The sequence below is a fragment of the Procambarus clarkii genome, chromosome 33 (genome assembly GCF_040958095.1).
Source record: "Procambarus clarkii isolate CNS0578487 chromosome 33, FALCON_Pclarkii_2.0, whole genome shotgun sequence".
Lineage (NCBI taxonomy): Eukaryota > Metazoa > Arthropoda > Malacostraca > Decapoda > Cambaridae > Procambarus > Procambarus clarkii.
In genome coordinates, this window is record NC_091182.1 from 42,135,376 (window position 1) to 42,158,860 (window position 23,485).

At 50.5% G+C, this 23,485-nt stretch overlaps 1 protein-coding gene across 1 annotated transcript in view; it reads left to right on the forward strand.

The window, feature by feature from the left end:
- LOC123765233 (uncharacterized) overlaps nucleotides 1-23,485 on the forward strand; it is a 219,740-nt gene that overhangs the window by 187,404 nt on the left and 8,851 nt on the right. The window lies entirely within an intron of this gene.

Genomic DNA, 23,485 nt, shown 5'->3' on the forward strand with positions numbered 1-23,485 from the left:
CATTATTCATAATTTTAAAACCAGGTATGATAGGGAAATGGGACAGGAGTCATTGCTGTAAACAACCGATGCTCGAAAGGCGGGATCCAAGAGTCAATGCTCGATCCTGCAGACACAACTAGGTGAGTACAACTAGGTGAGTACAACTAGGTGAGTACACACACCTGCCGCGGCCTACACACACACACCAGTGGCAGGACCTGGAGGCTGCGAGGTGCTCCCGCTCCTTCACTACCACCACCCACCCCTCCTGCCTCACTGCCCTCACCACACCGTTCACAGTACTGTGATGTTACCTGTTGTATCATTTATGATTAGCTACTGTGTGTGTGTACTCACCTATTTGTACTTACCTAGTTGTGCTTGCGGGGGTTGAGCTCTGGCTCTTTGGTCTCGCCTCTCAACTGTCAATCAACTGGTGTACAGATTCCTGAGCCTACTGGGCTCTATCATATCATGTGTGGTTCTGTCATGTGTGTGTATGTGTGTATGTATGGGTGTATGTATGTATGTATGTATGTATGTATGTATGTATGTGTGTGTGTGTGTGTGTGTGTGTGTACTCACCTAGTTGTACTCACCTAGTTGTGCTTGCGGGGGTTGAGCTCTGGCTCTTTGGTCCCGCCTCTCAACCGTCAATCAACATGTGTACAGGTTCCTGAGCCTATTGGGCTCTATCATATCTACACTTGAAACTGTGTATGGAGTCAGCCTCCACCACATTGCTTCCTAATGCATTCCATTTGTCAACCACTCTGACACTAAAAAAGTTCTTTCTAATATCTCTGTGGCTCATTTGGGCACTCAGTTTCCACCTGTGTTCCCTAGTGCGTGTGCCCCTTGTGTTAAATAGCCTGTCTTTATCAACCCTGTCGATTCCCTTGAGAATCTTGAATGTGGTGATCATGTCCCCCCTAACTCTTCTGTCTTCCTGTGTGTGTGTGTGTGTGTGTGTGTGTGTGTGTGTGTGTGTGTGTGTGTGTGTGTGTGTGTGTGTATATGTGTGTGTGTGTGTGTGTGTGTGTGTGTGTGTGTGTGTGTGTGTGTGTGTGTGTGTGTGTGTGTGTGTGTGTGTGTGTGTGTGTGTGTTTGCCTTTGTGCGCGCGCGCGCGTCTGTGCGTGCAGACGCTGGTTGACAAGACAGGCAAGAGACCCCTGCAAGCACATGAAAGTGAGAACACACACCAAACACTGACCCTTGAAGACTGTCTCCACCCTCCTCGCCCACCCTACCCCCCACCGCCACACCACCCTCCTCGCCCACCCTACCCCCCACCGCCACACCACCCTCCTCGCCCACCCTACCCCCCACCGCTACACCACCCTCCTCGCCCACCCTACCCCCCACCGCCACACTACCCTCCTCGCCCACCCTACCCCCCACCGCTACACCACCCTCCTCGCCCACCCTACCCCCCACCGCCACACCACCCTCCTCGCCCACCCTACCCCCCACCGCCACACCACCCTCCTCGCCCCCCCCCCTTTTTTTGGGGGGGGGGAGTAAAGAGGAAGGAGAGGTATAGGTGAAAGGAAGTATAGAAGTGGGAAATACAGTGAGAGGTATGAAAGCAGGCGGGCTGTCCGCCTTGCTAACACGATGTGTGGGTGTTGGCAGCTAAGCTAAGCTGGCTCCCTCTTGTCAGGGAGCTGTCACCACCCTCCCCCCCCCCCCAACACCACTCCCCAGACCCATCAGGGCCCCCCCCTCAACACCACTCCCCAGACCCATCTGCCCCCCCCCAACACCACTCCCAGACCCATCAGGGCCCCCCCCAACACCACTCCCCAGACCCATCAGGGCCCCCCCCCAACACCACTCCCCAGACCCATCAGGGCCCCCCCCAACACCACTCCCCAGACCCATCAGGCCCCCCCCCCAACACCACTCCCCAGACCCATCAGGGCCCCCCCAACACCACTCCCCAGACCCATCAGGGCCCCCCCCCCAACACCACTCCCCAGACCCATCAGGGCCCCCCCCAACACCACTCCCCAGACCCATCAGGGCCTCCCCCCCAACACCACTCCCCAGACCCATCAGGGCCCCCCCAACACCACTCCCCAGACCCATCAGGGCCCCCCCCAACACCACTCCCCAGACCCATCAGGGCCCCCCCCCCTCAACACCACTCCCCAGACCCATCAGGGCCTCCCCCCCAACACCACTCCCCAGACCCATCAGGGCCCCCCCCCAACACCACTCCCCAGACCCATCAGGGCACCCCCCCCCCCCAACACCACTCCGCAGACCCATCAGGGCCCCCCCCCAACACCACTCCCCAGACCCATCAGGGCCTCCCCTCCAACACCACTCCCCAGACCCATCAGGGCCCCCCCCCCCCAACACCACTCCCCAGACCCATCAGGGCCCCCCCAACACCACTCCCCAGACCCATCAGGGCCCCCCCCCCAACACCACTCCCCAGACCCATCAGGGCCCCCCCCCAACACCACTCCCCAGACCCATCAGGGCCCCCCCCCCAACACCACTCCCCAGACCCATCAGGCCCCCCCCAACACCACTCCCCAGACCCATCAGGGCCTCCCCCCCAACACCACTCCCCAGACCCATCAGGGCCTCCCCCCCAACACCACTCCCCAGACCCATCAGGGCCCCCCCCCCCAACACCACTCCCCAGACCCATCAGGGCCCCCCCCCCAACACCACTCCCCAGACCCATCAGGGCCCCCCCCCCCACAACACCACTCCCCAGACCCATCAGGGCCTCCCCCCCAACACCACTCCCCAGACCCATCAGGGCCCCCCCCCCAACACCACTCCCCAGACCCATCAGGGCTCACCTCCCTACTCCCACATGAGGACCCACGCAGTCTCTCCTCCCACGTGAAGGGCAGCCCTTAGGACCCACCAAGAGTGATCACTCTATACAAACATCTTAACACCCCGGGTTCAAGACACAGCTGGAGTAGCCACGGAGACAAAGGGGCCGCAAAGTAAACATATTGGAAATAGAACCAGACATGAACCACCGACCCCACTTGTGGCGTCGGTGGTTCGAGTCTCCTAGTGCCCAGAGGAAAAGAAAGTAGACAGATGGCCAGCACATACACAGGGAACAAGCAATAGTCAGAGAACTAAGATGAAGGTGAGAAAAAGACAATTTATGTTAAAAAAAAAATCTCAGGGAAAGGCGACTATATGGCACTTGGAAGGGGTCAGGATCAGGATTTGGGATGGGACGGGGGAAAGGTATGGTGCCCAACCACTTGGACCATCGGGTATTGATCGCCGACCTGCATGAAGCGAGACCGTTGCTTTACCGCGTCCAACATGAAAGTGCAAGTGCAACGTTTAAGTGCATGAAAACAAAAATTTTCGAATATAACCTACATCCTTTCTCAGTGTGCTGAGTACTACTCTAGTAAGTTTCAGCAGTAAGAGAATTCTGGCAGTAGGCCCAGTGGAGAGAGAGTTCAGGGCTCTAATTTCCTGAATAATTATAAACTAAATTACTACCACCAACTGGACTTTGAAGTGGAAACTTTAGACCAGCTGCAGCTCGTAAGGTCATGCCTGGATGCCAAAAGGAAGAACAAGATACTTTGGAAGAGCACATAGAGACGATAGCAATATGGATGTTCTTAACACCTGTGAACACCAGCGGTGTTGATGCTCTCAACACCTTCCAACACGAGCGAGAGCATCACAGTACTCCTCCAGATCCTCCCTGACACCTACAACACAGTACCAAACACCTGTAACCAATACTTCACGAGCCTCTGCTCGACCAGCAACATGCACAGTCTTAACGTGAATCATCGTCCTCGAAAGTTGGGCGGAGGATCGCCAGGTCTTGCCAGGGATTAAGGACGCGGGACGGGGTCTACACCAGAATTTATCGGAGGGATTTCCTTGCTAAGAGCCCTCAGAGGTTCCTTAAGCTGCCGTCTTGTTTACCCAAGACACAGACCACTTTATTTGTCCCCTCTGTTACACTCATATTTTTATGTTTTCTGTCGCGATGTTTTGCGCAGATTAAACATCTCTGTTAATGTTTATCATGCAGACAGTAAGTCATCAAATATTTGTCGTTCTCCTTTGTTTGTCGGCTCTTTTGTCTGCTGTCACCTCTGTCGTCGCTATTACGCCTCCTGTAGTCTTTGTACTACAGTTTATTTCTTAACCCTCGCCTGTCACCTCACATTCTTACCCCCCTCCTCATCTGTCACCTCACATTCTTACCCCCTCCTCATCTCTCACCTCACATTCTTACCCCCCCTCACCTATCACCTCACATTCTTACCCCCCCCCCTCACCTGTCACCTCACATTCTTACCCCCCCCTCACCTGTCACCTCACATTCTCACCCCCCCTCCTTCAACCGCTCTCTCTTCTCCCCTCATCCGCCCTGAAACAAATCTGTGAGTCTCAGATGGTTTGCTTTTTCTTCTGTTCACTTCTCTTCCTTTTTCCAATTTTGTTTTTTATTAACACATTTAGGTACATCTGCATTTGTGCAGCTGCCCTGGACTATATGACGGGAAGTACAGTGTATCAGAAAGCTAGCTACGTGATGCTAGAAAATCCCCATCACCCAGGATGGTTAGTCATACAGAGGCATATGTTTAGTAGCCGGCACTGGTGAATTTTAGGTGCAATATAAGGATATCTTCAAGAATACGAGAGTGAATAAAGTAATTGCAGAGCTCCAGGTACCTCATGCCAACGGGTTTGAAAGGTCTAATACCTGGGCATTCGGTGATGTAGTGCGGGAGATCATGCCGTAGTTCCTGCTCACAGAGTTTGCACCTGGAGTGCTCAGGATTGGGAGATCCGTCACCTGTAGCCACCTGCCACAGGTAACGGTAACCCAACCTGATCCTGGCAACCACTGTGTCGCACAGTCTAGTGGACGTTTTGTGCGGCCCATAGATATAGGTTTCAGAGATGAACAAATCATAACATTTTAAACTGGTGCTTTTCCATTATTTTTCTTTTTATTGAGAACTCTACGATCATCACGCACCACATTACTCACCTGACTGCATGAAATACAACCCTAAACAAATCCTTGGGTTGTGGATAATTAGTAATATTTCTTACATCCTTTAGTTTAGGCCTACCCCTAACTACCCTATGTCCGTCCCCCACCCCACACCTTCTGTACTACAAATTTGGGGGAGACTAGCCCCGAGCGTCTGGCCTCCAACTCTGAACAGTCATAGATATTGACATAGGTATAGATATAGGTATTCATAGGTATAAACAAGCAGTAAAGTACAGACAGACAGACAGACAAATCCATACAAAAATAGTGAGTCGACCATTTAAGTATTACGTGTTGTCGAGGCCACACCTTTATGTTATCAAGGTTGGATCAATCAACTAACAGCCGCAGCTGGCCAGAGTGATAGCACCATTAACCCGTCTTCCATGACCCAAAATAGACCAGGGATTTTAAACTGCCCCCTCCCCCCTACCCATCCCTCCCCCCCTCACCCTCCCTCCTCTCCCCCCCCTCACCCCCCCCCCCCTCACCCTCCCTCCTCTCCCCCCCTCACCCCCCCCCCCCTCACCCTCCCTCCACATAAAAAATATCCAATATTTTGGCATTACAGTCGTGGTGGTAATGTTAATTATATTTCATGTACAATTTGGGAATAACATTGACAAACCATGAGAGACGTGGTGTGTTACTATGACTGGCGGACCTGTGATGTGCCGCATGTGACAACATGCTCGGGGAAGACAACTTATGCAACACACACACACAGGAACACAAATATATGCTTAATTATCCCGTTACAGGTGTACGGCATAAACACGTGTAACACAGAAGGTCTCTGTGTCTGAGAGTTGTGCTCACTCGTGTAAGTCACTTCCAGCTGTGTTGTAGTAATGTTACCAGGCGGGAGACTTAGTCTCGTCACCGCTGACTCGACTCCCAGGTGACAGGTGCGCTCAGTGGCCGGCCAGTAACGCTGGAGCAAGAGACGGGTCAGACGGGGGCGGGGCACGGGTACTGCATTAACCAACCCGTTCTCGCAAATTTAATAAGTCAATATTGACTTATTATATATGTGCATAGTTGACATACTTAACATAAAAGATACCCTTAAAAAGATTCATAGAAAACACCGACCTTACCTAACCTTGTTAGTATCTTAAGATAAGCATCTTATTGCTTCGTAATTACAATTATTACCTAACCTATAATAGGTATAGGTTAAGTAATAATTGTAATTACGAAGCAATAAGATGCTTATCTTAAGATACTAACAAGGTTAGGTAAGGTCGGTGTTTTCTATGAATCTTTTTAAGGGTATCTATTATGTTTAGTATATCACCTATGCACGTAGTTAATAAGTCAATATTGACTTTACGAATTTGCGAGAACGGGTTGGCATTAACACACTCAGCGTCGTCCTCAGCAGCCAGGGCAGCAGTAGTCTCAGCAGGAAGGGACAACAGTGGTCTCAGCAGGCAGGGCAGCAGTGGTCTCAGCAGGAAGGGCAGCAGTGGTCTCAGCAGGAAGGGACAACAGTGGTCTCAGCAGGAAGGGACAACAGTGGTCTCAGCAGGCAGGGCAGCAGTGGTCTCAGCAAGATGCTCAAACTACCAAAGTCAGATACACAAAACAACGAAGTGATCAGTCAACACAAGGTCCTGCACCACCCACAACAGCCCGGGGTATACTACACAAGATCGCCGGCGATATATCAAGTATAACAACTACACTAAGACATCCAAATAGCGTGATACACCTTTGAGAACACCTTGGAGCAGGGGATGGTACAGCCTCCTGGGGCACCCTGGACGCCTGTAACCTGTCACTGGACACGGGTGTAGGAAGGGATGTGTCGAGGGTATCAGAATGTGGCTAGGCCGGGTCGAGAGGTAACAGAATGTGGCTAGGCCGGGTCGAGAGGTAACAGAATGTGGCTAGGCCGGGTCGAGAGGTAACAGAATGTGGCTAGGCCGGGTCGAGAGGTAACAGAATGTGGCTAGGCCGGGTCGAGAGGTAACAGAATGTGGCTAGGCCGGGTCGAGAGGTAACAGAATGTGGCTAGGCCGGGTCGAGGGGTAACAGAATGTGGCTAGGCCGGGTCGAGAGGTAACAGAATGTGGCTAGGCCGGGTCGAGAGGTAACAGAATGTGGCTAGGCCGGGTCGAGAGGTAACAGAATGTGGCTAGGCCGGGTCGAGAGGTAACAGAATGTGGCTAGGCCGGGTCGAGAGGTAACAGAATGTGGCTAGGCTGGGTCGAGAGGTAACAGAATGTGGCTAGGCCGGTCGAAAGGTAACAGAATGTGGCTAGGCCGGGTCGAGAGGTAACAGAATGTGGCTAGGCCGGGTCGAGAAGTAACAGAATGTGGCTAGGCCGGGTCGAGAGGTAACAGAATGTGGCTAGGCCAGGTCGAGAGGTAACAATGTGGCTAGGCCGGGTCGAAAGGTAACAGAATGTGGCTAGGCCGGGTCGAGAGGTAACAGAATGTGGCTAGGCCAGGTCGAGAGGTAACAATGTGGCTAGGCCGGGTCGAAAGGTAACAGAATGTGGCTAGGCCGGGTCGAGAGGTAACAGAATGTGGCTAGGCCGGGTCGAGAGGTAACAGAATGTGGCTAGGCCGATTCAAATATTTAGAGAGACATTATCTAACAGACCAAAGAATGCGTAAGTCAGGTGTGCACCCGGTCTCGTCGGCCCCCAGGAAATTCATACCAGGCTCTGCACGTAATGGTCCTGATCCAGCACGGCACCTGGGTATACCTGATCCAGCACGACACCTGGGTATACCTGATCCAGCACGACACCTGGATATACCTGATCCTGCACGGCACTTGGGTATACCTGATCCAGCAAGGCACCTGGGTATACCTGATCCAGCACGGCACCTGGGTATACCTGATCCAGCACGGCACCTGGGTATACCTGATCCAGCACGGCACCTGGGTATACCTGTTGCCAGTCACGACAGCCGCTGACACACTCCGCTGCCTCGACACGCACCCTCCTCACATGAGCAGCTTCTAGTCGATGAGAATAATGTCTGTCAACATTAAGAGCCTTTCGTTGCAAATGTTGGTGATCTCTTGCACTCACTTGCATGAGTGCAGGTCGTTCTCATGTGGGTCTTGAGATCCCACCTTCACTCATTGACTTCACCCCTCCCCCCCTTCATTCACTGACTTCACCTCACTAACTCTACATAAAATCTAAAATGTTTCTCTCTTAGATTTTATTAACCCATTATAGGGGCCAATACAGTTACCTCCTAACCTTGTGTTTCTGTAAGCGCTCCTTTGTGTACCTTTCATGCAGGGCTCATGTCTCCGCAGCTTCCTGTGTGCGCCTCTCTAATACAACTCTCCTTCTCTTCATCCACTGCTCCTTTTAATTTACGTTCTTAGTTTTCATTTTGCCTTATTCAGTCTCCCTTGTCTCCATTTCTCTTTTCTCTCCCCTTTTTCTCTTCTTTCATCACTCATTTCTTAGCTTCCACTTTCCTATCCACAGTCTCCACTTCTCCACCTTACACCCGTGTCTTGCCCCCCCCCCCCACACTGCTCCAGGAGCCGGAAGCTCAGGAGCCCCGAGTCTGTGCACACACCATAAGGCAGACGCGCCGTCCTCACTGCCATTCAACTCTACATAATTAAACTTACATGATAGTATGTTCCATTAACATTTTCCTGGTGGATACATACGGGTCCTTCTAAAGATGTTACTGGAAGGTCTTTTACATCCTGTTGGAGTCACCAACATGAGTTTTATCGACCATGAAGCCTACAACACAGAATGTATCGTGATAGCCTACTAACACTGAGACTACAACCGGATAGCCTACCAACACTGAGACTGTCCGGATAACCTACCAACACTGAAACTGTGTCCGGATAACCTACGAACACTAAAACTACAACCGGATAACCTACCAACACTGAGACTACATCCGGATAGCCTACCAATAGTGAGACTACATCCGGATAGCTTATCAACACTGAGACTGTGTCCGGATAACCTACCAACACTGAGACTACAACCGGATAACCTACCAATAGTGAGACTACATCCGGATAGCTTATCAACACTGAGACTGTGTCCGGATAACCTACCAACACTGAGACTACAACCGGATAACCTACCAACACTGAGACTGTGTCCGGATAACCTACCAACACTGAGACTGTGTCCGGATAACCTACCAACACTGAGACTGTGTCCGGATAACCTACCAACACTGAGACTGTGTCCGGATAACCTACCAACACTGAGACTGTGTCCGGATAACCTACCAACACTGAGACTACATCCGGATAACCTACCAACACTGAGACTACATCCGGATAGCCTACCAATAGTGAGACTACATCCGGATAGCTTATCAACACTGAGACTGTGTCCGGATATATCCGTAATAATCTGAGGGTATCAGCATATGAAGGGACACCATAAGAGGGACCTCCTGTGACGACGTAAAACTTCCCAATCCGGCGTAAAGTTTTTCTCGTATAACTTTAACCATTTTGCGACATTATGACTCGGAGGCCAGAATACTGCAACACAACTGAAGAGCTTCAAGCTATATATGAGCGGACCAACTGTTTCTATCTGCATCCTGCACCAAACATGTGTGAGGAGACGTGTCTGAAGGAACATATCAGAAGGAGTATATCTGAGAGAGACATGTCTGAGATAACATATTTGAGGGAACATACCTAAGGTGACATTTATGAGAGGGCATATTTATAGAGACATATGTGAGGGGACATATCGTAAAGATTATACCTGTTGGGACATATCTCTGGAGACCATCCTGAAGGGACATATCTTAGAGGACTTAACTGAGGGGCCATACCCGAGGGGACATACCTGAGGGGACATACCCGAGGGAACATACCCGAGGGAACATACCCGAGGGGACATACCCGAGGGGCCATACCGGAGGGGACATACCGGAGGGGACATACCCGAGGGGACATACTCGAGGGGACATACCCGAGGGGCCATACCGGAGGGGACATACCCGAAGGGACATACCCGAGGGAACATACCCGAGGGAACATACCCGAGGGAACATACCCGAGGGAACATACCCGAGGGAACATACCTGAGGGAACATACCCGAGGGGCCATACCCGAGGGGCCATACCCGAGGGGCCATACCGGAGGGGACATACCCGAAGGGACATACCCGAGGGAACATACCCGAGGGAACATACCCGAAGGGACATACCCGAGGGAACATACCCGAGGGAACATACCCGAGGGAACATACCCGAGGGAACATACCCGAGGGAACATACCCGAGGGAACATACCCGAGGGAACATACCTGAGGGAACATACCCGAGGGGCCATACCCGAGGGGCCATACCCGAGGGAACATACCCGAGGGAACATACCCGAGGGAACATACCCGAGGGAACATACCCGAGGGAACATACCCGAGGGGACATACCTGAAGGCCCGTATCATAACTATTGTATTAGAACACCACTTGCAGCAATTTCAAGAAATGTCTGGAAATTAATGGTAAAAAATTCCGAATTTCGGTCAGGAGTTTTTAATGATGTAACAATACCTGCAACCTGATATATTACCCCGCCCTCATGATGTTAATCATGTAACAATACCTGCAACCTGGCATATTACTCCCGCCCTCATGATGTTAATCATGTAACTATACCTGCAACCTGATATATTACTCCCGCCCTCATGATGTTAATCATGTAACTATACCTGCAACCTGATATATTACTCCCGCCCTCATGATGTTAATCATGTAACTATACCTGCAACCTGATATATTACTCCCGCCCTCATGATGTTAATCATGTAACTATACCTGCAACCTGATATATTACTCCCGCCCTCATGATGTTATCACTGAGCGACCCAACGTGTAAGATGAAGAGGGTCGTGTTAAGACTGTGAAGGTCTAGGGGGACCAGGTGCTACAGCACCCACACAAGTAAAATGCTCTCTAAAGGCACTACGGGCTCACCATAGCCCGTGCTACTTGGAACTTTGTTCCAGGCAGCGAATCTTTAAACACAACAACAACAACCCACACTTGCAGGTACTCTCAGGACACCTTTAATACTTTTCAAATACAAAAAAAATGGCCAACAGAACCGACTCGTCTAATTTGACCAACGGTAAGTCTTATTACATTCTAGCATGTCATCATATTATATTGGACAAAATACAAGTTTTGACCAATTGTGAGCACACACACACACGGAGCATTAACACTGATGAGTGCCACTATGGGGTCGGCCGCCGGCTGGACGAGCCTGGCCTCACGACACCTGGACTAAACTATAGAGACGGTCGTGGGCGGTAATATGTCAGTATTTGACTAACAGCTTGTGACCCCGACGGCCCGCTGTTGTGATCAATGGCCGTAAATGGCGACGCTGCTAGTTAACTTGACCTATAGCTTACTTAAGACATTTTACCCAAGTTGGTAAACATCTGCTCCTTAGCAGGTGTTACCTGGTGTGTCCTGCCAGGTGGAGAGTGTTGGAGGGAGGGAGGGAGAGTGTTGGAGGGAGGGAGGGAGAGTGTTGGAGGGAGGGAGGGAGAGTGTTGGAGGGAGGGAGGGAGAGTGTTGGAGGGAGGGAGGGAGAGTGTTGGAGGGAGGGAGGGAGAGTGTTGGAGGGAGGGAGGGAGAGTGTTGGAGGGAGGGAGGACGGGTAAGTGTCGGGGTGGACGGGTAAGTGTCGGGGTGGACGGGTAAGTGTCGGGATGGACGGGTAAGTGTCGGGATGGACGGGTAAGTGTCGGGGTGGACGGGTAAGTGTCGGGGTGGACGGGTAAGTGTCGGGATGGACGGGTAAGTGTCGGGATGGACGGGTAAGTGTCGGGTTGGACGGGTAAGTGTCGGGGAGGACGGGTAAGTGTCGGGGTCGACGGGTAAGTGTCGGGGTCGACGGGTAAGTGTCGGGGTCGACGGGTAAGTGTCGGGGTCGACGGGTAAGTGTCGGGGTCGACGGGTAAGTGTCGGGGAGGACGGGTAAGTGTCGGGGAGGACGGGTAAGTGTCGGGGTGGACGGGTAAGTGTCGGGGTGGACGGGTAAGTGTCGGGATGGACGGGTAAGTGTCGGGGTGGGCGGGTAAGTGTCGGGATGGACGGGTAAGTGTCGGGATGGACGGGTAAGTGTCGGGATGGACGGGTAAGTGTCGGGATGGACGGGTAAGTGTCGGGTTGGACGGGTAAGTGTCGGGGAGGACGGGTAAGTGTCGGGGAGGACGGGTAAGTGTCGGGGTCGACGGGTAAGTGTCGGGGTCGACGGGTAAGTGTCGGGGTGGACGGGTAAGTGTCGGGGGGGACGGGTAAGTGTCGGGGTGGACGGGTAAGTGTCGGGGAGGACGGGTAAGTGTCGGGGAGGACGGGTAAGTGTCGGGGTCGACGGGTAAGTGTCGGGGAGGACGGGTAAGTGTCGGGGAGGACGAGGAGATCGCTATATATATTCTACCGATAAAATACACATTTCAGTATAACATTTTTCAGCGTTTATTTAGTAATGTTTATTGGTCATTAGCAACAAAATTACACAGCCCGCGTCACCTCACCAATATACAGTTTCACATAAAAGTTTGTTATATATTGGGTAGCTTCTGTGAAAAGTATTAATTTGCATTAGAAAGTTCAAACAAACTGGCACAAACACACACAAAAAACTCTCGTTAAAAACATTGAACAACACAGTGTGTTGAACTGTAACATTTGTGGAGGGAGGCGATGTTTAGGGCCAGTCGTTGTGGTCGTTGTTTGAGGGTGTTAACGACCACCAGAGGACGCCAGAGTACGTGTTGTACTATTAGATCTGAGCCTCACAAGATGTGTATAATTATATAATTTTTCTAAACGTATGGTCGGATGAGAGATTGGTATTCTGGGCTCAATGTTTTGCTTACAGTGACGGGGTTAGGGCGTGTGTGAGCAGGGAAGGAGGAGACGGAGGAAGGGTGGTGTATATAAGAGAGAGAATGCCTGTCTGTCTGTCTGTCTGTCTGCCTCATATCTCCATAACATGAAAATTAAATTATTATTTTTCATCTGGAGGAAGGTACCGGACCCGTGCCACGCACCTCACCGTGATGAAACGAGGCTCCCATTGTCAGGCTGTGCTGGGGGTGTCTGGCAGTCCTACAGGTCCACACTCCACCCCACTACCTCGCCCCACCAGGCCTCCAAACCCCCACTTACCCTCCAAGCAGGTCTCCCAAACCCTCAAAAAAGGACACAGATATAAAAGTCGAAGAGTTGAAGGCAAAACAGCCCCTCAGGACATACCATTAAGACGTGTAAAAGAACAAAAAATCATTAAAGCCTTACTGGGCGTTCGTGTCATGACGGCTCACCGGCCCAGTCTCCTCCCTAGCGGCGGTCTCGGAAATTTTCTCTGCCAGAAGCGAGATAAACGACACACCAGACACGGCGGGAAAGGAAATGAGTCCAGAATGTAAAAAGAAAAACTACAAGAGGATATGTGCCACCAGAGCATGTGTTAGCCGGGACGGACCCTACCGGGGCCCACGAGAGGCGGGGAGGGGCCCACGAGAGGCGGGGAGGGGCCACTCGGCTGGTGATGGCCCCACATCACGAGACCACCACCGCCGCCCGGCAAGTGTGGGGGGGCCCCCCCTCTTATGTAGGGGGGACTCCCTAGTGTTGGAACCACTCTTGTTGGGGGCCCCTAGTGTGAGGGTATTGAGTGCGGGGAACACCCTAATGTCCTGACCTCTAATGTGGGGCTATAGTTTGGGGCCCCTAGTGGGGGACCACCTGATCTGGGGGAAGGGTCACTGATGTTTAGGCCGGCAAACATGTGATATGGACCCTGGTAAGGAGCGGGAAGCAAGTGTGGGGGGCCGGAAAGAAAGTGTGGGGGCCGGAAAGCAAGTGTGGGGGCCGGAAAGCAAGTGTGGGGGCCGGAAAGAAAGTGTGGGGGGGCCAGAAAGCAAGTCTGGGGGCCGGAAAGCAAGTGTGGGGGGCCGGAAAGCAAGTGTGGGGGCCGGAAAGCAAGTGTGGGGGCCGGAAAGCAAGTGTGGGGGCCGGAAAGCAAGTGTGGGGGGCCGGAAAGCAGGTGTGGGGGGCACAGGCAGGTGGAAGCTAAAGACAAAAATTAGTGAGAGTAGCGCACTCGCCAGAAGACAATGCTCTCGGTGATGTGGCTCTCAAAGACATATTTCTATTTCTTGTAGTAATTACACAAAAAATAGTAATTAATATTAAAGCTACAAATGTTGTGTGTGTGTCTAGTGCTTGAGGTCAGGTGAGTGAACACTCGGGTAAGTGGGTCATGTGAGTGATTCACCTGATTCACCTCACTGCCGGGTACCCTTGGTAGTATATATAAAGTAGGATGTCTGTCAGCAACCCATCCTCCGAATTGACTACGATTTAATACTAAGTGTAATAAGTACACTTTCTAACTGTCATAACCAGTGCATAATTGCACTTACGGGGCTGTTACATTTACCCAACTCCCTCCCCCGATTTAATTCCCCTCGTTTTCTGTTAAGACACACAATTTTAGGATGAAATTTTCAATTTCAACTTGCAATACACAAGTTTTAAATATCAAGAATTTTTTTCTGGTTTATTAAACAATATAGATTTTATACAAAATTTTAAAATATCCTGAGTTATTTTACAATTTATTGATATATTTTAGTTTTGTTTTATTAGTTTTATAAAACTGTAATATCAATATAGCTATAGGTTAAGTACTAATTGTAATTAAGAAGCAATAAAATTATTATCTTCAAAAACTAAGACGGTTAGGTGAGGTTGTGGTTTTCTATTCAGTTTTTTGGGTAAACTCAAATATTCGCAATATATTTGACAGTACGATTTAATACTAAGTGAAAATAAGTACAATTCCTAACTGATATGAATAGTACATAATTGCACTTATTTGTCTCCTTACATTTACCACCCCATTTTTGGAGGACGGGCTGCTGTCAGAGGTTGAAGACCAGACGCTAGGGGCTAGCCTCAAGGAACTTTGCATCGTGATTTGTGATTCAATGTTGAGTGTCATAGGGTGGTGTGGGCCAACTACAATGCCCCTCTTTAAGAGGGGTTGGCTCCTATTCACAATGACTCCTGCAAAATATAACATGAGGGTCTGAGTGTCCACAGAGTATCAAAGCAGATGTTAAAGCTGTTATTGACGTTAAATCAAGTGTGAATCAACTTCTAAAACGTTGACTGTTGCTCGAGCATCTTTCTTCCACTTGGAGAACGTTAAGGGGAAGGTAGGAAGAACGGAAGGAGGAAGAGAGAACGAGATGTAGGTACTATGGGAGAAGGAGTGTGAACGGGAAGGAGGGACGAAGGGAGGAAGAAAAGATGGAAGGGAGAGAGGGAGAAAAAAAGAAGGAAGGGAGATAGGGAGGGAGGGAGTGAAGGTGAAAGAACGGGAGTGAAGCAGACACACAAATACATAAAAACAAAGACCCGGGCACCGCCGGCTACCCATCTACTATATGTATGTGTGTGTGTGTGTGTGTATGTTTGTTATTGAGTTACTGGATATGACCAAACGGTTGGATCATCGAGTCCAGTACAAATTTCTTGTATATTTCTTATGTTCTTCTTTATTAGAAAAGGAAATTAAAATTAATGTTCAAAAATCACTCTGCAATAAAATTAACTTGAAAGTAAATGATGTGTTTCGTTTTAACTCTCGGCCTGTTGAGACGCAGAGGAAAAGTGGCCACAAACGTTGTTGTTATAGATTTAACTACTCAGAATGGATATAACAAAGGAGATATTAATAGGGTATTAAAAGTATCAACACAAGACAGAACACGAAACAATGGGTATAAATTGGATAAGTTTAGATTTAGGAAAGACTTGGGTAAATACTGGTTCGGTAACAGGGTTGTTGATTTGTGGAACCAATTACCGCGTAACGTGGTGGATGTGAGGTCCCTCGATTGTTTCAAGCGTGGGTTGGACAAGTATATGAGTGGGATTGGGTGGTTATAGATAGGAGCTGCCTCGTATGGGCCAATAGGCCTTCTGCAGTTACCTTTGTTCTTATGAATATAAAGTTCCAAGTAGCACAGGCTATGGTGAGCCCGTATAGGAACAAACGAACACAAACTCACCGAGCGTCAACAGCCTGCTCATTGACACAGTTCAATAAAACACTCCCTTTCCAAGGTTGCACTCAAAATTTCACTCGCCTCTTCGCAGGGAAGAATCAAGGGAGCATTTTCTTACTGTGACCTTCGTCGTGTCTCCAGCAGCCTCTTCAACGGCTACTCCTTGTGGACACACACACCGGGTCATAACTATTCCCGACACTCACTGGTCGGGACCTTCACACTGATCCACTTACGTCCAAATGAGGGCACTTACAACTCCCCAGAGTGAACCCGGCGTGCTGTCGAGTTCCTTGCACTCTCAGCTGGTCCCTTCACCGCCACTACTCTCTCTCTCCAGCCTTCTCCCAAAAGATCCACTTGGTGGGGTCAGAGTCCTCTTGCCTATCCTCTGGGCTCAACTCACACTGCCACCTAGACTGTGGTAACATTGTCATCCATGCGAGAGGCCCATGGCACCACAAGAGATACAAAATACTCCTAGAGCATTTGATCTGGAACATTTGAGGCATGACCTGGAACATTTGATGGCATGACCTGGAACATTTGATGGCATGACCTGGAACATTTGAGACATGACCTGGAACATTTGAGACATGACCTGGAACATTTGATGGCATGACCTGGAACATTTGATGGCATGACCTGGAACATTTGAGACATGACCTGGAACATTTGAGGCATGACCTGGAACATTTGAGGCATGACCTGGAACATTTGAGGCATGACCTGGAACATTTGAGGCATGACCTGGGACATTTGAGACATGACCTGGAACATTTGAGACATGACCTGGAACATTTGAGGCATGACCTGGAACATTTGAGGCATGACCTGGAACATTTGAGACATGACCTGGAACATTTGAGACATGACCTGGAACATTTGAGGCATGACCTGGAACATTTGAGGCATGACCTGGAACATTTGATGGCATGACCTGGAACATTTGATGGCATGACCTGGAACATTTGATGGCATGACCTGGAACATTTGATGGCATGACCTGGAACATTTGATGGCATGACCTGGAACATTTGATGGCATGACCTGGAACATTTGATGGCATGACCTGGAAGATAACACAATTCGCCAGTTAATGTCGTTAAACTCTTGCCTGACATATAAGGTCTTCATTAAAGCCCAAGGAAGAGGAAATCTTTGGAAGACTCTCTTAAACTCTTGAAGGCTTGCTTCCTCTCAGTAAATTCACTGCCTCTCTGTCTCTGGTAATTTGAATGTGCTTGGCAATTCCCAGGTAATTTGCTTCTAGTTTACTCTCTCTTAACGACATTGCTTAACAATGGGCCAAAAAACTAAGAGGTTAATGAGAGCATAAGTTGCTGAATTTCCTGACTACGCTAAATGCCCCTTTCTTTATTGTCTCTATTACCATAGGGACCAAGGGGTAGAGGCACTGGAACCTCTGAGTCTCTGATATGGTAACTGCAGAAGGCCTATTGGCCCATACGAGGCAGCTCCTATTTATAACCACCCAATCCCAATCATATACATGTCCAATCCATGCTTGAAACAATCGAGGGACCCCACCTCCACCATGTTACGTGGCAATTGGCTCCACAAATCAACAACCCTGTTACTCAACCAGTATTTACCCAAGTCTTTCCTAAATGAGTATTTAACTTACAGCAAATACTACAAAAATAATTCATGTAACTCATTTGATATATTTTAGATGCCTCTGGGTAGCGGTATAATAATTCAGCTTCCGCACACTTGTCAGTATACACAACACAGCTAGTGCTGAGCACACAGGTTTTAGCCAGCCGTAAAGGACAGATGCTCACTAACTCATAATAGTTTACAATGACCATATAAAAACTAATTATTTCAATAATGTTTCAGAGTTATGTATAGAGTTGTGACGTCAATTGTTGCAATACAACTAAATCTCTCTTATATATTTACCTAGTACATCTCCCCTCTATATATATATATGTCCCACTCTCCCACATCCTCCCCCCACAGCCCACTCTCCCTCCAGCCCTGCACTCTCCCTCCAGCCCTGCACTCTCCCTCCAGCCCTGCACTCTCCCTCCAGCCCTGCACTCTCCCACATCCTCCCCCCACAGCCCACTCTCCCACATCCTCCCCCCACAGCCCACTCTCCCACATCCTCCCCCCACAGCCCACTCTCCCTCCAGCCCTGCACTCTCCCTCCAGCCCTGCACTCTCCCACATCCTCCCCCCACAGCCCACTCTCCCTCCAGCCCTGCACTCTCCCACATCCTCCCCCCACAGCCCACTCTCCCTCCAGCCCTGCACTCTCCCTCCAGCCCTGCACTCTCCCACATCCTCCCCCCACAGCCCACTCTCCCTCCAGCCCTGCACTCTCCCTCCAGCCCTGCACTCTCCCACATCCTCCCCCCACAGCCCACTCTCCCTCCAGCCCTGCACTCTCCCACATCCTCCCCCCACAGCCCACTCTCCCTCCAGCCCTGCACTCTCCCACATCCTCCCCCCACAGCCCACTCTCCCTCCAGCCCTGCACTCTCCCACATCCTCCCCCCACAGCCCACTCTCCCTCCAGCCCTGCACTCTCCCTCCAGCCCTGCACTCTCCCACATCCTCCCCCCACAGCCCACTCTCCCTCCAGCCCTGCACTCTCCCTCCAGCCCTGCACTCTCCCACATCCTCCCCCCACAGCCCACTCTCCCTCCAGCCCTGCACTCTCCCACATCCTCCCCCCACAGCCCACTCTCCCTCCAGCCCTGCACTCTCCCACATCCTCCCCCCACAGCCCACTCTCCCTCCAGCCCTGCACTCTCCCACATCCTCCCCCCACAGCCCACTCTCCCTCCAGCCCTGCACTCTCCCACATCCTCCCCCCACAGCCCACTCTCCCTCCAGCCCTGCACTCTCCCACATCCTCCCCCCACAACCCACTCTCCCTCCAGCCCTGCACTCTCCCACATCCTCCCCCCACAGCCCACTCTCCCTCCAGCCCTGCACTCTCCCACCAGCCCTGCACTCTCCCACCAGCCCAACACTCTCCCTCCAGCCCTGCACTCTCCCACCAGCCCTGTACTCTCCCACCAGCCCAACACTCTCCCACCAGCCCAACACTCTCCCACCAGCCCAACACTCTCCCACCAGCCCTGCACTCTCCCTCCAGCCCTGCACTCTCCCACCAGCCCAACACTCTCCCTCCAGCCCTGCACTCTCCCACCAGCCCTGTACTCTCCCACCAGCCCAACACTCTCCCACCAGCCCAACACTCTCCCTCCAGCCCTGCACTCTCCCACCAGCCTTGTACTCTCCCACCAGCCCTGCACTCTCCCACCAGCCCTGTACTCTCCCACCAGCCCAACACTCTCCCACCAGCCCTACACTCTCCCTCCAGCCCTGCACTCTCCCTCCAGCCCTGCACTCTCCCTCCAGCCCTGCACTCTCCCACCAGCCCTGCACTCTCCCTCCAGCCCTGCACTCTCCCACCAGCCCTGCACTCTCCCTCCAGCCCTGCACTCTCCCTCCAGCCCTGCACTCTCCCTCCAGCCCTGCACTCTCCCACCAGCCCAACACTCTCCCACCAGCCCAACACTCTCCCTCCAGCCCTGCACTCTCCCACCAGCCCTGTACTCTCCCACCAGCCCAACACTCTCCCACCAGCCCTGCACTCTCCCACCAGCCCTGCACTCTCCCACCAGCCCTGCACTCTCCCTCCAGCCCTGCACTCTCCCACCAGCCCTGCACTCTCCCACCAGCCCTGCACTCTCCCTCCAGCCCTGCACTCTCCCTCCAGCCCTGCACTCTCCCACCAGCCCTGCACTCTCCCACACCCGGGGGAGTGTGGTGGTCATGTCCACACACCCGGGGGAGTGAGGTGGTCATGTTATCTTGAGGTTACCTCTTGAGATGATTTCGGGGCTTTAGTGTCCCTGCGGCCCGGTCCTCGACCAGGCCTCCACCCCCAGGAAGCAGCCCGTGACAGCTGACTAACACCCAGGTACCTATTTTACTGCTAGGTAACAGGGGCATAGGGTGAAAGAAACTCTGCCCATTGTTTCTCGCCGGGGCCTGGGATCGAACCCGGGACCACAGGATCACAAGTCCAGTGTGCCTTCCGCTCGGCCGACCGCGGCTCCCCACCACTCACATGTCCACACAATATTAGTATATTTTTTATCATAATATAAAGTTAGTATGAGGAAGCGGTCGTGAATACATATGGACGGTCCCCTTAACTGGTGGAGTATTTTCTGTGTATCTTCTGCGTATATGATACACAGTACAGGTCTGTGTATCTCCTGCATCTCTGAAATAGATTGGCTGTTTATCTGTGCATAGTTAGAGACCAGACGCTTGAGGCTAGTCTCATTAAACTTTCTTGGATAATGCTTGTTTTATGGAGTGTGTCATAAGGGGGTGAGGCCTAATGCCTCCCCTGAGAGGCATTTGGGGTCGGTCCTCGATCGATCGTCACTATGTCAGTGGATGTTAAATGTGGTTCTTCAAGTCCCTAGACTTGTTTGACAACTTGGGAATTAAATGTTGCAAACTCTGTGAGCAGGAACTACGGCACGATCTCCCGCACTACATCACTGAATGCCCAGTTATTAGACCTTTCAGACCAGTTGGCATGAGGTACCTGGAGCTTTGCAATTACTTTATTCACTCTCGTATTCTTGAAGATATCCTCACAGTATACCCAAAATTTGCCAGTGCAGGCTATTAAACACATGGCTCTGTATGACTAACCATCCTGCGAGATGGGGACTTGTATTACCACTGCTGCCTTATTCAATCTTGTGTTGATGATATCCTCAAATTGCATCCGAAGTCTGCCAGTGCAGACCGCTTATCACATGCCTCAGTATGACTAACCATCCTGTGTGATGGGGATTTCTTAGCATCACCCAGTTAGCTTTTTTGACACACTGTACTCCACTTCATATAGTCTAGGGCAGCTGAACTAATGCAGATGTACCTAATATGTTAATAAAAAAAAAATTATTTAATGGCTGTTAACACCCTATTGACTGGTGCCGACATACCAACTCACTCCTTTTATGATAAATGGCTGAGCAACAATGCCTACAATCTCATTAAACTCAACATTCCTTTTATTCCTTTCAAGTGCAATCTACCTGTCTCTGATATTCCTCTTTATCTGTACCCCACCATTCAAGTATCATACACACCTGTCACCAAGAAAGATAATGAGAATCTTGCTCTTCTCAAAGCTGTCACACTTGAAACAATTGCCTCCTCCATCGAGAATTTAAGATCTCACGAGCACTGTGTCTACACCGACGGCTCAGTCCAATCCTCTACTGGACGGACTGCAGCGGCATGTAGGTTTTATAGAAATAATATTTGGACAAAGACTGTCAGGTTAAACAACTGGCTGACCTCCACACAAGCAGAACTAGCGGCATTACAACTAGCTACCAGTAAACTAAAAAACATTGGAGGAGGAATATTATTTTGTGATTCAAATTCTGCTCTTCAAGTAATCGAAAACTTCTTTTGGAAGATCGACAGCAAGAACCTCATACTACCAATTATAAATGACCTAATCGCTGCACAGAGTAAAGGATCTCGAATCTCCTTTGTATGGATACCTTCACACATAAATATAACCCATCATAATGAGACAGACATTGCAGCCAAATTAGCGTGCAACAAAGATGAAGTTGAATTAGATCTAGGTATCCCTATCTCTGCTGTCAAAACTGTATTGGTCCAAACACTCAGGTCTGATAGGAAAGAAATTACTGACTCCCAACGACCTGAAAACACTAGTATAAAAAGCTATGATTTGTTCAGATCTGAACCCTATATATATTAGCAGCACAAAACTTCCACTAGACTGTGCGACACAGTGGTTGCCAGGATCAGGTTGGGTTACCGTTACCTGTGGCAGGTGGCTACAGGTGACGGATCTCCCAATCCTGAGCACTCCAGGTGCAAACTCTGTGAGCAGGAACTGCGGCATGATCTCCCACACTACATCACCGAATGCCCAGTTATTAGACCTTTCAGACCAGTTAGCATGAGGTACCTGGAGCTTTGCAATTTGCTTTATTCACTCTCGTGTTCTTGAAGATATCCTCACAGTGTACCCAAAATTTGCCAGTGCAGGCTACTGAACATATGGCCCTGTATGACTAACCATCCTGCGAGATGGGGACTTTTATTACCACTACTAACTTACTCACTCTTGTGTTGATGATATCCTCAAAATGCACCCAGAGTCTGTCAGTGCAGACCGCTTATCACATGCCTCTGTATGACTAACCATCCTGTGTGATGGGGATTTTTTTTTAGCATCACGTAGCTAGCTTTTTGACACACTGTACTCCCCTTCATATAGTCCAGAGCAGCTGCTAAGATTCATATGTACCTAATATATTAATAACAAAACAAATTGTCACGTTAAGCGTATGTTCAGACGTCAGATTAGTATTGTGGCGCAAGGTTCTGGTGTCAGAAGTGCATACAAAGCTGTTTTGACTTGCAGCCCTATTTTCTAATACATAAAAGACCTCCGCCCCTTGCATTATTGCCACGATTTCATTTGTGAAAAAAATGCTTAATCAGTATACTCGCCACTTGATACGTTGTTGTTGTTTAAGATTCGCAACCTGGAACAAAAGTTCCAAGCAGCACGGGCTATGGTGAGCCCGTTCGCCACTTGATAATTCTCAATGATTCAGGCATATAGTCCTCAGAATACAGCGTCTGCGACCCACCAGACAAGACCCGCAGGATGGCGACCAGCAGGTTACAGTGATGGAAATAGTGTGAGGGACGACTGGTTACAGTGATGGAGGGAGAGAAGATGGTGCAGGGGGGGGGGGGGTATGGGAATGGTTCATGATGAGGAGAGTGAGAGTTCTGGGGGAGATGGTGAGGGTGTGTGTGTGGGTCCTCCGTCCCTGTGGGTCCTCCGCCCCTGTGGGTCCTCCGCCCCTGTGGGACCTCTGCTCTTATGGGTCCTCCGCCCCTGTGGGACCTCTGCTCTTATGGGTCCTCCGCCCCTGTGGGTCCTCCGCCGCTGTGGGTCCTCCGCCCCTGTGGGACCTCCGCCCCTGTGCATCCTCAGCCCCTGTGGGACCTCCGCCCCTGTGCGTCCTCCGCCCCTGTGGGACCCTCACTAAACCAATACCAATCAGAGACGTTAAACATTCCATTATGTATCTGCCAGTGTGGAGCAGGGGGGGGTGTGTTCATGTGTCACACCTCAACACAGTGTGGAGCAGGGGGGGGGGTGTCATTGGTTTTAATTTAAACAAGTATTATTTATAACATTTCCTTCAATAATTACACAGATAATATCTATAAATATGTTATTTTCCAACGTCATAAGGCTTAAATACGACACATGACCATTACTTAGGAAAATAAATTCAATTTGCAGTAAGAGCCA